Genomic DNA, 13,892 nt, shown 5'->3' with positions numbered 1-13,892 from the left:
AAGGAAATGTCCATCCTAGTCTTTCCCCAACCCCTGCAAAAAAAAAAAAAAATCCATCATTGTGTATTAAATCACAAATCCACTGACCAACAAGTTTAATTTCAAGGCAAAATTTGCCCAATGCTCTTACTACTGTGAAGGCGTGTTGCCAGTCTGTTCATTCCCAATGAGATCTGCAAGGCTGCCCTAAATTGTGCTAGGAGGCAAATGACCCCTTTTCTGTCCCCCTACTAATGAAAGGCCTAAAATTGACATAACAGCTCTGCTACCCTAAAATGTTCTTGCCCATTCAGCCAAATGAGTCAATAAGAATATATCAATTACATAAAAGTAACATTTGTAACAATGGTTAAAGCTACGTTTTAGTCCTCTACAGACAGGTCACAGGCTGTAAACAAAAATTCATGGCCCATGACATGGCCATGACGTTTACTGTATACCCCTAACTAAAACTTGGGTGGGGGGGGCACGGGTGCTCTGGGGGGTGGGCTCGGACCCTGCTGGTGCTGGGGAGGAGGTGCCTGGCCCTGGACCCCTGCTGGTACTCGGGTGGGGGCAGGCGGCAGTGCGTGGCCCGGGACCCCTGCTGTTGTTTGGGTGGGGGTGGGTGGGGCTAGCAGGCTCCCTACCTGACTCGCCGTGTCCCTGCAGCTCCTAGGGGGAGGGAAGGCCAGGGGAGCTCCTCATGCTGCCCCCACCACAAGCGCCAGCTCTACAGCTCCCATTGGCTGTGGGGGGTGGGACCTGCAGGCAACAGGCAGAGCCCCCTGGTTCCTCTGCCTAGGATCTGCAGGGATATGCTGGTGGGAGCCAGGGAGGCCCCCAAACCTCACGTAAGCACTGCCCCACACCCCAACCCTATGCCCCTCACCCCCTCCCACACACCCAAACTGCTGCTGCTAGCTGCCTGACTCAGGCAGCCCCTGAGCCAGCACCGGCCACTGCAGAAGTCATGGCAAGTCATGGAATCTGTGACCTCCATGACAGACATGCTGCCTTAATGATGGTATTATGTGGTATTACCATAATTAGAAACTTCCATCACCCATCAAGTAGTGGTCAGCCCTGAGATAGCTCACTGCATCCACCCAGATCTCCTCATACAATCAGGGCCTAAAAAAACTTAGTTTGTTAAATAAACGAAGTGCCAAAAGATAGGGGGCCAGATTCACTGGTATGAGCTGGCTGCCTTCTGTCATTCCATGGATTCAAAGTAGCCATAAATCCAGTTTCATTGGCCAGGTATAACAATTTCACGGCTGTTTCACATACTTGGAGAAATGCAAATTAACCTGAGTATACCAGGGAATGCCAATCAGGCTCAAAGTATTCTGTTCACCACAGAGTAATATGCAATTCAAAATTGCTTTGACGAAGATGAAGAGCTGGTCGTAAGTGGAATTTCCATTCCGTGAGAAATACCAGCCTTTTTTGGAAGTCAGGGGTAGTGGAGGGGGTGGGGGAATGGAAGGGATAATGAATCAACAGAATGAAAATTTCATAAGAAGTTTCCATTTGGGACCATCAAAATGCTTCATTTTAATAAATGTCAAAACAATATAATAGAGAAGTTAAACAAAATGAATCAAAATGATCAAGTAAAAAATGAAGCATTCTTAACTCAAAATATAATGAGAAAGTCTAAAATGATTCGTTTTGACTTTTTTTCCATCTAAACTAAACTATTGCAGTGAAAAGTTTAAGCTCCAACAAAACCACATTTCCCAATGGAAAACTGTTCTGTCAGAAATTTTTCTATCAGCTCTGACATCCACCATGGGAAATTACTGACCAAAGGCATAGTGTTGTAGATTTAGGCCAGAATTCAAGTTGTAGTTTTAAGCCAGAATTCACTGCTGGGGTAAGCAAGCACAACATAATAAAGTCAATGAAGTTGCAATAGATTACATCAACTTTGAATTTGACTCATGGTTTCAGGATTGCCAGTGAATGTTTGGAAATAAAATGGTGGTTTACTGATTACTTGCTCTTTAGAGTGAACATAAGCAAGGCCATACTGGGTCAGACCAAAAGTCCATCCAACCCAGTACTCTGTCTACCAACAGTGGCCAATGCCAGGTGCCCCAGAGGGAGTGAACCTAACAGGTAATGATCTAGTGATCTCTCTCCTGCCATCCATCTCCACCCTCTGACAAACAGAGGCTAGGGACACCATTCCTTACCCATCCTGGCTAATAGCCATTAATGGACTTAACCTCCTTTAATTTACCCAGTTCTCTTTTAAATCCTGTTACAGTCCTAGCCTTCACAACCTCCTCAGGCAAGGAGTTCCACAGATTGACTGTGAGCTGAGTGAAGAAGAACTCCATTTTATTTGTTATAAACCTGCTACCCATTAATTTCATTTGGTGGCCCCTAGTTCTTATATTAGGGGAACAAGTAAATAACTTTTCCTTATTCACTTTCTCCACACCACTCATGATTTTATATACCTCTATCATATCCCCCCTTAGTCTCCTCTTTTCCAAGCGGAAAAGTCCTAGCCTCTTTAATCTCTCCTCATATGGGACCCGTTCCAAACCCCTAATCATTTTAGTTGCTCTTCTCTGAACCTTTTCTAATGCCAGTATGTCTTTTTTGAGATGAGGACAAATATTTAAAACACAGAGGAAATAAATATATAGTGTTATTTAGTTACTGCTTTTATAGTAATCGACGAAAAACTGAATAGTGAGGAAGAATTGCATTTATCTGCCAAAAAATTTTGTCTGTACTGTAGATTTTAGTATTTTAATATTCACCCTTTTATTTTAACAGCGGTAGTGCAGAGATCAGCATACATTGGTTGCCATTAAAATCATTATAGTTGCAGCTGAAAAATAGTGAGTATTACTTCTATATTCATGGAATTCTGTAGACTATAGAGGTAACATGAGTTACTTTCAAAAAACAAAATAGTAATGGTTTTGTTGGCCACCACTATAAGACTGTAGGGTTTGTGGTGAGTTTACTGATATAGCTAGTTCTCCCCTTATATACCACAAGCCAGAATGCTTGCAGCCTTTTCCATATTTTGTCTCCAAATCTAATTTTGTTTGGGTTGTTTCATATATACAGCTTCCACTCCATGGGGCCAGATTGCTATGCCAGGCTGATAGACCCAGGATAAACACACTTCCAATTTCAAAGCTGTTTGCTCTGATAATACTGGGTACAAGAATTCTGAAAGTAGTGTATGCTCATTTTTATGTTGATCAAAAGGTTCTCCCAGCTCAGAGTATTTCCATACCTTCCAACCTGCCAAGACACAAATGTGGAATATAACATATGACAAAGACTCAAAATGAAGGACACAGAATTGTTCATGCAGGAACATTCAAAATTCTGTGGGATTCATTTCTTTAATGTACATTCTATATGGGTTCTTATATTGCACTCATCAACACAGTATCTAAGCACCTTTCTACAACTCAAAGAACTCTTTCTGTAACTTCAGTTTCATTACTTTTTATTTATGCTGTAAATAATTTGCACATGGAAAAGAGATGGGGGTAAGGGAAGGTGGGAGGAGACAACACATTTGTGTGGAGCAGAGGTAACTTTGGCTCTGGTTCAGCAAGTACTTAAGCATATGCATAATTTAAAGTACATCAGTAGTTCCAGGGGCCTTTGGCATTAAAATGAAAAATGCCCCTCAAAATGAAGTACACTTTTGAGGTATGGTTATTTCACAGCATTGTTAGTAATCTGAACTCCTGGAACAACTTTAAAGGTTTGGCATCCTTACGGATTTGCAATTTTCTTCAATATCCCTTTCAAATTAGAAGGCTTCACATACCTTTAGCTTCCAGCCATAAACTCATGCTTGCAAATTCTTCTTTTGTTGATTTATACTATTACTAAGCTAGTTCTTATACACTGAAAATACATGTATATTGGACTATACTCATGTGCATATTGCAAAGAGAAGTAAATTCTAAATTGTAAGCCTGAAGTAGTCCTGGACTGATATCCCTCTGCTGACTCCACATTCAGAATCTTGAAGCACCCAATCACACCTAAGCCCAATGATACAACCTAATAAATACTCAGACAATTATCATAATGAATTATGTGTACTAGAATAGTGCTTGGTTTCAGAGGAACAGCCGTGTTAGTCTGTATTCGCAAAAAGAAAAGGAGTACTTGTGGCACCTTAGAGACTAACCAATTTATTTGAGCATGAGCTTTCGTGAGCTACAGCTCACTTCATCAGATGTTGTGAGCTGTAGCTCACGAAAGCTCATGCTCAAATAAATTGGTTAGTCTCTAAGGTGCCACAAGTACTCCTTTTCTTTTTAGAATAGTGCTTAGAGCCCTAAATTAGATCTGAGCCTTATTATTCTAAGCTTTATATGTGTGCATAGTAAGAGATCTGTATCCTGAAGAGTTTACAATCTAAACAGACAAAAACCCTTTTTTCTTCTTTCTTTTATATCCCATCAATATAGAATGTGCCATCTCTTCAGGAATGAGAAAAAGTAATCAGAGAAAACAGAACAGCAGGTTAGAATAATTACCAGCTGGAAAACAGGAGCTACAGCAAGCAGCAGCCAGTTGCAAAATGATCCATTTTAGTGCTTCGGCTGCCTTGGCTCTGCTAAATGTAAAGGGTTAGCCCAAGAAAAGCATGCTGGGAAAAAAGTTCCTCTAAAAGGTCACTGGGTTGAGTAGCAGGACCAGGAAATCATCAACAAGAGATTAATTCTGCACCGTGCTTCTATATCACAATAAGACATTAGAAAAATCATAATATTAAAATTCAATACTAATTTCTCTACTAATTTGTACAAACACTTCAGTTCTGTAGGGATAAATATGTAGTTAGGCAAATATAAAAAAAAAAGACAAAGAAGCATATTGACTCAAATTGTCAAGTGAGGATATATCATATTGTCAAGTGAGGATATATCATTTTGCATACATCAGACTTAGGCACAATAGTGCTCCATTGCTCAAACACAATTTGTGTGGATTGCATAAATAATGTGCAGACATCCTCAATTTACATGGGTATATCGAGTGTTTGTAAAAAAATATGTATGTTTTGTCAACACACCCAGGTGAAATTTGGGCCATTAGGTACCAGTTTATATACAGCAGCCTTTAAGATATTTAAGTTTTCAAAGAGTGTCACCGAGTTGGAAAAAAGAACAGGAGTATTTGTGGCACCTTAGAGACTAACACATTTATTTGAGCATAAGCTTTCATGAGCTACAGCTCACTTCATTGGATTTATGAAAGCTCATGCTCAAATAAATGTGTTTAGTCTCTAAGGTGCCACAAGTACTCCTTTTCTTTTTGCGAATACAGACTAACATGGCTGCTAACTCTGAAACCTGTCACTAGTTGAAGTAGCTCTTTAGATTGTCACAATGCTATCACAGAGCTCTAATTGTCTCAAGCAGCCCAAGGTTTAAACTATGTGGTGCTCAAGGATGACAACCAACTTTTTCAGATATCTAAGGTATTAATATAGCCCCCATTTCTGTTGTATCTGAGCTCCTCACAATCTTTTAATGAATCTTCACGTGTGTGAGGTAAGGCAGTACGGTTATCCCCATTTTATAGATGGGAAACTGAGGCACAAATCCTCAAACGGTATTTACGCTCCTAACTTCCATTGAAATCAAATGGCTTCCCCAAGGTCACACATCAAGCCTATAGTGGAGCAGGAAATTATACCCTGGTCTCCTAAGTCCCAGGCTAGCACCCTAACCACTGAAGCATCCTTTCTTCTTCTCATCTATTGAAGTTAGTACAACCCACTCCTCCCCCACCACCCCACACACGATTTCTGATGGAATTTATAAAAACCACAGCAAAAGACACAAATTTATTGTTACCAACATTCAGACTAGTATACTAACTGAGTTGAATGGGTGTCGAATCTTCTGCAAGCATACTTAGGATTTTAAAAGAAAAAGCAATCGAACACAAACTCTGCTCTCTGGCCCCAAATCATGAAAGCATTTATGCCTGTTCTTAATGAATCCCTATCCAGGACAACACTTAAGCACGTTTACAGTTAAGCCTATGCTCACATATTGCACTGAATAGGGGCCTCTGATAGTAATTGCTCTGACATCTGGCAGCAAGATTTTGCTACCAGAAAAACAATTCTACTGGCATATGTAACCTTTATAAAAAAAAAGGTATCCCGAAATCTGATCTATTTAAAATTGATTTAAACTACAGCTAGGAAAATACTGGCTCAAATGCTTTCATTTTCTAAACGAAAACTTTCCTGCACCATCGGTTCCTGTGCATCACAGTCAGAATATAGCTAAACTGAGGTCCTGAAACAAGGAACAGTTTAAGGAATGTCTTTGACGCCAAATGGAAAATAAAAGAGCACACTAAAAAAAGAGAAACAGGTTCAGCGATCACTTATCTTTTTTCCAGGGTTTTGTTGTTGTTTTTTTTGTAAAAAAAGGTTTCCATAGTCTGACAAAAGATGAGACACACAGCAGGGTACAGCAGTCCACCTGTTCAGAAGAGCCATGGGCTTTGAATTCCAAACCAAGCACAGGAAGAAAGCTACAACTGCCTGCCCGGATAAAGTACAGTTTTAGTCAATTTACCTGTCACACTGTTCCCCTGTGAATGGACCATAAATCTCAGCTACAATGGAACTTGTTTGAGGAATATTTCAAATCAATTGATGGTGTTGTACTAGAGTACAAAATAAGTAATTTAAAGAAAAGTGATTTAACTGAGAATGCCTTGATCTTTTGGCTTTAAGATATTAGTTGAGCTCTTCATGCATTACATCTTTTCCCATGAAATGTGTTTATTATTATTTACTTGTATTATTACAGTACTTAGAAGCCCAGCGCTCCACTATACCAGGCAACTGAAAAGCTTCCCACTTTGGAATAACCAAGACTAGATTGTGATTACTCCTAGCAGCGAGCTGCTACTCTTACACATGGTCCCACCAAAAATCAATGGGGCAATGCATGTAACAGCTCACCATTAGATGTAAAGAGTGGCCCAGTATGTCTCTACATTTTTAACAGAGTATCTGAACCTTAGTATTTTTACTCCTATTTAAGAAATTGTGTAATTAAATAGCTTCCCTGAACTCTGCTATGCGTAAGACCAAAATTATCAGCACCATAAGATGAATGAAAAGGAATCTAGTTATTTTAACACTACTGCAGTCCTACAAAGCAGTGAGCATCTACTGAGGGCCTGATAAGAAAAGGTTGAGTTACATGCTTAATAGTTGCAGCATGACAGTGGAATGTGCAGTTAGCAAGCTGAAGGCAAGATGGTGATATGGATGCCAACATGGCCAATGTATCTATATGATTGGCGTTTGCTTAGGGTGACCGTACATCCCGTTTTGACCGGGACGGTCCCTTTGTTAGCCCTGTCCCAACTTTTTTTCCCCAAAAGGAGGCATGTGTCACAAAAGTGCGGTGCAGAGGGGGTAAACAGAGATGCCAACCCCCTGCAGAGGGGCTGAAAGCAGCGTTCCAGCATGGGTGGGGGCAGGATTCTAGTCATGGGCAACAGCCTCCTGAGGAGGCCCCCGCAGGGTTCCAGCCACTAGCAACAGCCTGGGGGTGCAGGGAGCTTGGGCAAATAGCTTCCCTGAACTCTGCTATGCGTAAGACCAAAATTATCAGCACCATAAGATGAATGAAAAGGAATCTAGTTATTTTAACACTACTGCAGTCCTACAAAGCAGTGAGCATCTACTTGGGCAAATTGCTGGAGGGGTCCCATTTTTCCTTTTGAAAATATAGTCAGCCTTGCACATCAGTGAGGCTAAAGGACAGTATTTTTACATGGACTGGTCTCAAAGGCACAGCTGGTTTTCTGGACCAATACAGTCAACCAGAAAGTGCCCGTATCATTAATGGGGCTGGGTCCAGGTGAGCCCGCATTATTACAGTGCATGGTGATATGGATGCGATGTGATGCTGCAAAGGGGGCCTGTACTGGTGTGAACTGTTTTAAATCAGTTTTTACCATAGTACCATACAACTGTCAATTTATTACAGGTTTTATGGGACTCTAGGTTGATTGTGATTTTAGGTTTTGTTTGATTGTGACATTTAAAGCTTTATTAAAATTTCAGTACACAGCTTCCTGGTTCTTCCATCCTTTGCAAGTACCCACACAGCAACCTATTATACAACTTTAACAACAAAGCCAACCAAAGCGCGGGACAGGAGTTAGGGAGAAGAGACACAAAGCCGTTACAGGCATGCCAGCTGCCCACAGTGAAAAACAAAGTGTGAACAAAACATGGAAAAATACAGAGCAGTCAAATGTCTAAACACTGAGAAGGCCAATCTCTTTGGTAGCCGTAGCCGTTGTTTGAAGTGCTCCTCCTGTTCTCCTTCCCCCTTGCAGAGGGGCTTTTGCCTGTGCTGCGTGTGGTTGCAGGGTATACCTGTCTACTTCAGCTCATGGAGTTGTTCGTTGCCCAGCCAACCCCCAACCCCTCCCCATTTTCCAATGCCTGCAGGATGTGATACCATGGAGGAGACATTAAGGACACTGGTGTTGGTACATGAGCAGGATGCTCCGCTGGTGCTGGAGCTGTCAGAGGAGGTGACTGTGGAGTTGTCAACTACACCCTATTGGCCACTAGAGTGATCAGTCTCTCCAGGAGCATATGCTCCCGTTTCCTATAACTCCACCCTTCAATAAGGAACTTGCCCAGCAGTCTCTCCTTCCACTGCATATCCTGCTCCTCCTTCACCCCTTGCATTCAAAGTACTCTTCGCTCCTGTGTGCCATTTTGCCATCTCTTCCCTGGCCTTGTTGCATTTTCCCTGTTGCTGTACAGTCCTATCATCCCGCATCCTGGCTGGAAGGACTGGCCCATGTGATGCTGAATTGACACACAGCCACTCTTTGCAACAATGACATTTTGGTATGCATGTATTGTGTACAATGTGTACAATGCTTGTAATGTTTCACACAGCACTGACACACAGCCACTGTTTGCAACAATGGCATTTTGGTATGCTTGTATTACTCCTTCATGAATTCTCCTGTTCAGAAGCTTCAGCTGCTAATATTGGAAGCCTAGACACATGCCAAAATAAGACTATATTTCATTTAAAACATTTTGTTGAATTGGGCCTGGCTGAGGTAGGGTGGTATGAAGTTCTAACAATTCCCTTGTTAGAAGTATTAGTTGTAACTTTATTTCAGGCTGGAAAAGCCCCAGAGAATACAAATATTTTAGAACTACCAAAATGGAAGATAGAAAATCTTTTCAGACCAGTGGCAGGATTCCATCTGTCTATGCAAAGGAATTATTTAGGGTTCTTGTGACCAAAAAGTACATCAGCAAGTGGAAAGGTTTAGTAAGTTACAAGGGCAGCCCTATAAAATTTGCTCTTTCCAGGATTCTGAACCACTGACTTGATTCTGCTGCATGAAAAATTTGCAAGCAACTTCTGCTAGGAGCAGAAGAAATTTAACAGGATGCTGGAGCAGAATGCAGAGGCTTGCCAGCAGCAGAGTGGATCTCCTCCTTCACCCCAGCCCAGGAAGTGTCGAATGAATGTTCTTCTTGGTTGAGGACCAGAAAGAATTTACCACTTTCTGCAGACCCAGGGACTTACTCTAGGCTGTCTGGGACAATGATTGGCTAGTCAGCGTATACATCTATATCATTAGATCAGAGTGACTGAGTTACTGAAGATATGTGCTCATGCCTGCTCATCTGGCAAGCCTTTAAGTATTTTGCAAACAAAAACTGAAAATATTTTTGACACACAGCTAATGACTCTTCCCATTCTGTTTCTTCCTTTGGCATGCATTTGGGGGTGGGAAAGGGCAGGAGGAAAGAGCTATGGCTTCTTCCCTGCACCATAGCTTTAAAAAAACACCCCCCATTGATTGCATGCCACATCCTCAACCACAATTGTATTGGTCAGAACCCAGAAATTCTTTCCTATTAACACTACAGCTTGCCCCCACACCAACAACAAACATGTCAGGTGGCACCTACTGAGCTGCTGATCCCTGGTCCTGCGCTGCTCCCTCTCTCGGCTGTTTTCTGAGCCCATCCCTGTACATGTCCTCAGAAAATGGTCCCAGGATGTCCACTAACCCATCTGGCAGCATGGGCTGATTTGGGTTTTCCAGCTCTGCAGTTAGGTCCTGGGACTGCGACTCCACCGTGGATTCATCTACTGCCGTCCCTACTTCTTCCAGTCTGAAAATAAGACCTGCCAGTTCCAGAAGGATATGATGGGAGAGATACTGTGTGCTCAGGGTATCACCAAGTGCCCACTGAGCTCCACATAGCAGGATACACAGAGGATACATTGCCAGACCTGCCACCCACATCCTTGGCCTTGTGGTACAGCTGCTTGATATACTCACTGCACATCAGTCCAATGAATGCCCAGGTGCACCAGCCTCTTCAAGATGGCTTGGAAGAGATGAATATTTCTGGCGTGCCTACAAAGATCATGGTCCCCAGGTGTATTTACACCTGTGGTTAACTAGAACCCTAGCATGTGCTCCTCCAGCCAGCTAGCAGCATACCGTGGAGTGGCCATCTTCCTGGTTGTTTGGCTGTACCAAGCTCAGACACTGGAGCAGTGCAGAAAAGGAGTGGTTAAACACGAAGCAACATTATATGAACCATATAGGTAGCTTCTCATCCATGGAGGATGAATGGGAAGGGAGTAGGTAGAAGAGCCAGGTACAGGGAATTGCAGGAGAGGACTAGCTAGACTCAAGGCCAGGTGTCCATGCCTTTGCTACCTTTACATTGCAAAGTGGGTGGGCAGGAGGATCAGAGGTCAGGTGGCACGCTAACTCATATCAGCTCCGGCTCAGCACACCTCGAGATGCACATCTAAGGACCATGAGTGTGGATGATAAGGGGATTTGGGCAAAAACCATGCAGCATGACACTCAGCACACCTGTGGCTTACACATACCTACCTAACTCTTAAATGAATACTAAAATGCATGCTGTAGAGGATCAAGCTGTCTCCCAAAGTGAGATTTATAGCTAGATTTTCAAAAGAGCTCAGGTTAAGTTCTGGCCACTTATTTCAATGCCTAAAAGGGAGCAGAGACCTCTTGAAAAGCTGGTCCTACTTGTAGGTGCTGAGTTCTTATAAAATTCTTGTCCTTAGTGACCTTCTCTGGGACTTTTCTATCTCAAGAAGACACTACAAAGAGCTTTCTTACTCTTACCTTAAAGTGTAACAATTTATGGAAAAATGGGAACAAGAGCCTGATTTATTTAATTTATTATGCATGTATATTTCTTTATTATTGTATATCAGTGTATTTCTAGGCTCCTTTTCCTGTACCCCACTTCTGACCAAATCATGGCACTGATAAATCTCTATAGTAAGATTGGTTTCAGAGTAGCAGCTGTGTTAGTCTGTATCCGCAAAAAGAAAAGGAGTACTTGTGGCACCTTAGAGACTAACAAATTTATTTGAGCATAAGCTTTCGTGAGCTACAGCTCACTTCATTGGATGCATTCAGTGGAAAATACAGTGGGGAGATCTATTTACATAGAGAACATGAAACAATGGGTGTTACCATACACACTGTAGCCAGAGTGATCACTTAAGGTGAGCTATTTTACTTTTCACAATCCCTATTGCTAAACCCCATTTCTCCCCTTCCCTAGTCCAACCTCTCTGCTTTCCCTATCTTCCTCTCCTGCTGCTCTGGCTACACTATAATACCCCATCCTGGCTTATTGTCTCTCCACATTAAGTTCATATACTTTTGTTCTCAGCTTCACAATTCCACAAAATTCTTCTTCTGACTGTATCCGACCTCTTGTTTCTTTCTACTCCATTATGCCCTATGTTCTTCCCACTCTTAGACACTTCACAATCCCTTTAGAGCTATTTCTGTGATGTCTTGAGCACCTCATGAAGGCAACAGGAGGTAAGCATACTTACCACCTGCCAGGAGATGCTCATCACCTTCTAGATTGGTACCTTTTCCTCCTTCTGTTTGGAACACCAGGCTTTTTGCACACTGCCCACCTCTTCCAAGTAATGTATTTGGAGGACCAGACCCGTTAGCTATACGCGTCTCTTAGCTGGGGCCTAATATGAATAATTGCCTGAAAAGTGCCATGCAGATTGTTACCTCAATTTCACTAGAAACCAACCCAGGGTTACCCTTATATTGGTTTTATTAAATGCCGCTATTGGATCAAACAGAAAAGGGAAGTAGCTTTCATGCATGCACACATTCAACACATTCATACCCTCATGCACCCACACACTCACACAGGCTGAGAGTTACCAGAGACAGTAGAGGAAGCCGAGAAGCCGAAGCATAGTAGATCCGGTGTGTCCACCTGCAGTCATGAGTCTGGACCGGCGAGCAGGTCAAGAAGAAGAAGAACTTGTGAGCGTGCTTTCTTCCTTTTATTGAAACTGGGTAGCTCCTGTCACGTACACTGAGTTTTCCTTCTGTGTCCGTCACCGAGAAGCATTCACAGACCTTGTTCTTTTCACGCATACCAGGTTCTTCTTTTCTTTACAGCACCCCATGATTGCCTTCTCAGGGCAGATTACATTAGACACACCTGGCTCCTGCTCTTTTCTCCTTGCAGTTTCTTTCCGCCCAGTCCCACACATGCTTCCTTGTTCACATTCTCCCTGATCGCTTGAGGGAATATTGCAATGCTTGGAGATTATACAAGTGGTAACTGAAAAGGTTACAAAACTTGCAAAAGTTACAAAATGTAAAAGGCTGCAATGACAACGACTAAAAGTTACAAAGTTTGCAAAAGTTTACAGAATGTAATGATCATACTAGCAATGATGAAAAGTTACAAATCTTACAGTTGCATTCTACTGGATTGAGAGGAGGCTTTACACAACACAGATCAATAGTACTATAAAACTAACAAAGCCTAAGAAGAGTTTGTTTCAGCTATGCCCACTTACCGTGAATATTCAAGTGAATGGGTTTTCCAGCAGAAAATATTCACCAAAGCAATGAATTTTAAGCAAACATTGCAGAATGTTAACCCTCAAAATTCTGTTTGTTTAGTTGCAAATATCAGAATCAGAAGCCTGATTCTAAAAAGTTGCACTCATCCAGTCAGAAAGACTCTCTTATCCTACGATTTACATCTATGACATGAAGCAATCTCACAACACAATGGACAGGTAAAGGCAGATGCACTGGCAAGTGAATATCTCCCTTGCTCAGACACTTACCTATACAGATCAAAATTAGATTTGTGATGAAGCGATAAGGAAACAGATGCTGCTAGTGTCTGTCCAGCTGCCTCACCTATAAATATATAACTTTATTACTACCATTTGGAATACTTTGGCCTTCAAAAAGACTCCCCGTTTCTTCCCCCCCTGCAGAATATAAAACACACTCTCGCAAAGCTCAAATCATTCTTCTTTAGTCTTATTTTGTTTAAGCAATGCAAAAATACCAGTTTCAATTTTTTTGTTGGTTTGCTGACAGAGGAGACCCCAAAAATCTGATTATCCCAAGTGCATATAGTTTAAATAATTGCAAAACTAAGTAGTCTGGAGAATCAGATTGACCTCAGAAAGCAAAGAAACCCTTTCGGTCTCATAAGTATGGCATGAGTCACTCTGCTACAACAATCCCACCACATTGCAATCTTAATTGCCTCCAAATTAACAAGAAGGTTAGATGCATTTTACTGTTAGAAAATGAATATTTTTGATCCCTGCTGCTAAATAGATTTGCAAAAGATTCCCAAATGCAAACCAAATCAGTACTTTAATAGGAAAACTGTCAACTGAACAAGTTATTCAGTCATTTGGCAATTATCTGTAATTTGTTAAACCCTTAGCATAAACTTCCTATTTCAAAACCAAAGGTGAATTTTATTTCTCATATTAAGAGGAGTCCCTTGAGCTCTCAGTTTT

At 41.8% G+C, this 13,892-nt stretch overlaps 1 long non-coding RNA gene across 1 annotated transcript in view; it reads right to left on the bottom strand.

Moving 5' to 3' along the window:
• Window positions 1-12,218: 12,218 nt before the first annotated feature.
• The window catches only part of LOC142070581 (uncharacterized), a 52,302-nt gene continuing 50,628 nt past the window's right edge, over window positions 12,219-13,892 (bottom strand). The window contains exons 3-4 of the long non-coding RNA XR_012666455.1: window positions 13,197-13,272; window positions 12,219-12,636 (exon numbers count right to left, since the gene is read on the bottom strand). This is a non-coding gene — a long non-coding RNA (uncharacterized LOC142070581). The remainder of the gene's footprint in view (window positions 12,637-13,196; window positions 13,273-13,892) is intronic.

Source organism: Caretta caretta, chromosome 1 (genome assembly GCF_965140235.1).
Source record: "Caretta caretta isolate rCarCar2 chromosome 1, rCarCar1.hap1, whole genome shotgun sequence".
In the NCBI taxonomy this organism is placed as follows: domain Eukaryota; kingdom Metazoa; phylum Chordata; order Testudines; family Cheloniidae; genus Caretta; species Caretta caretta.
This window is presented reverse-complemented; position numbering and strand designations above follow the sequence as displayed.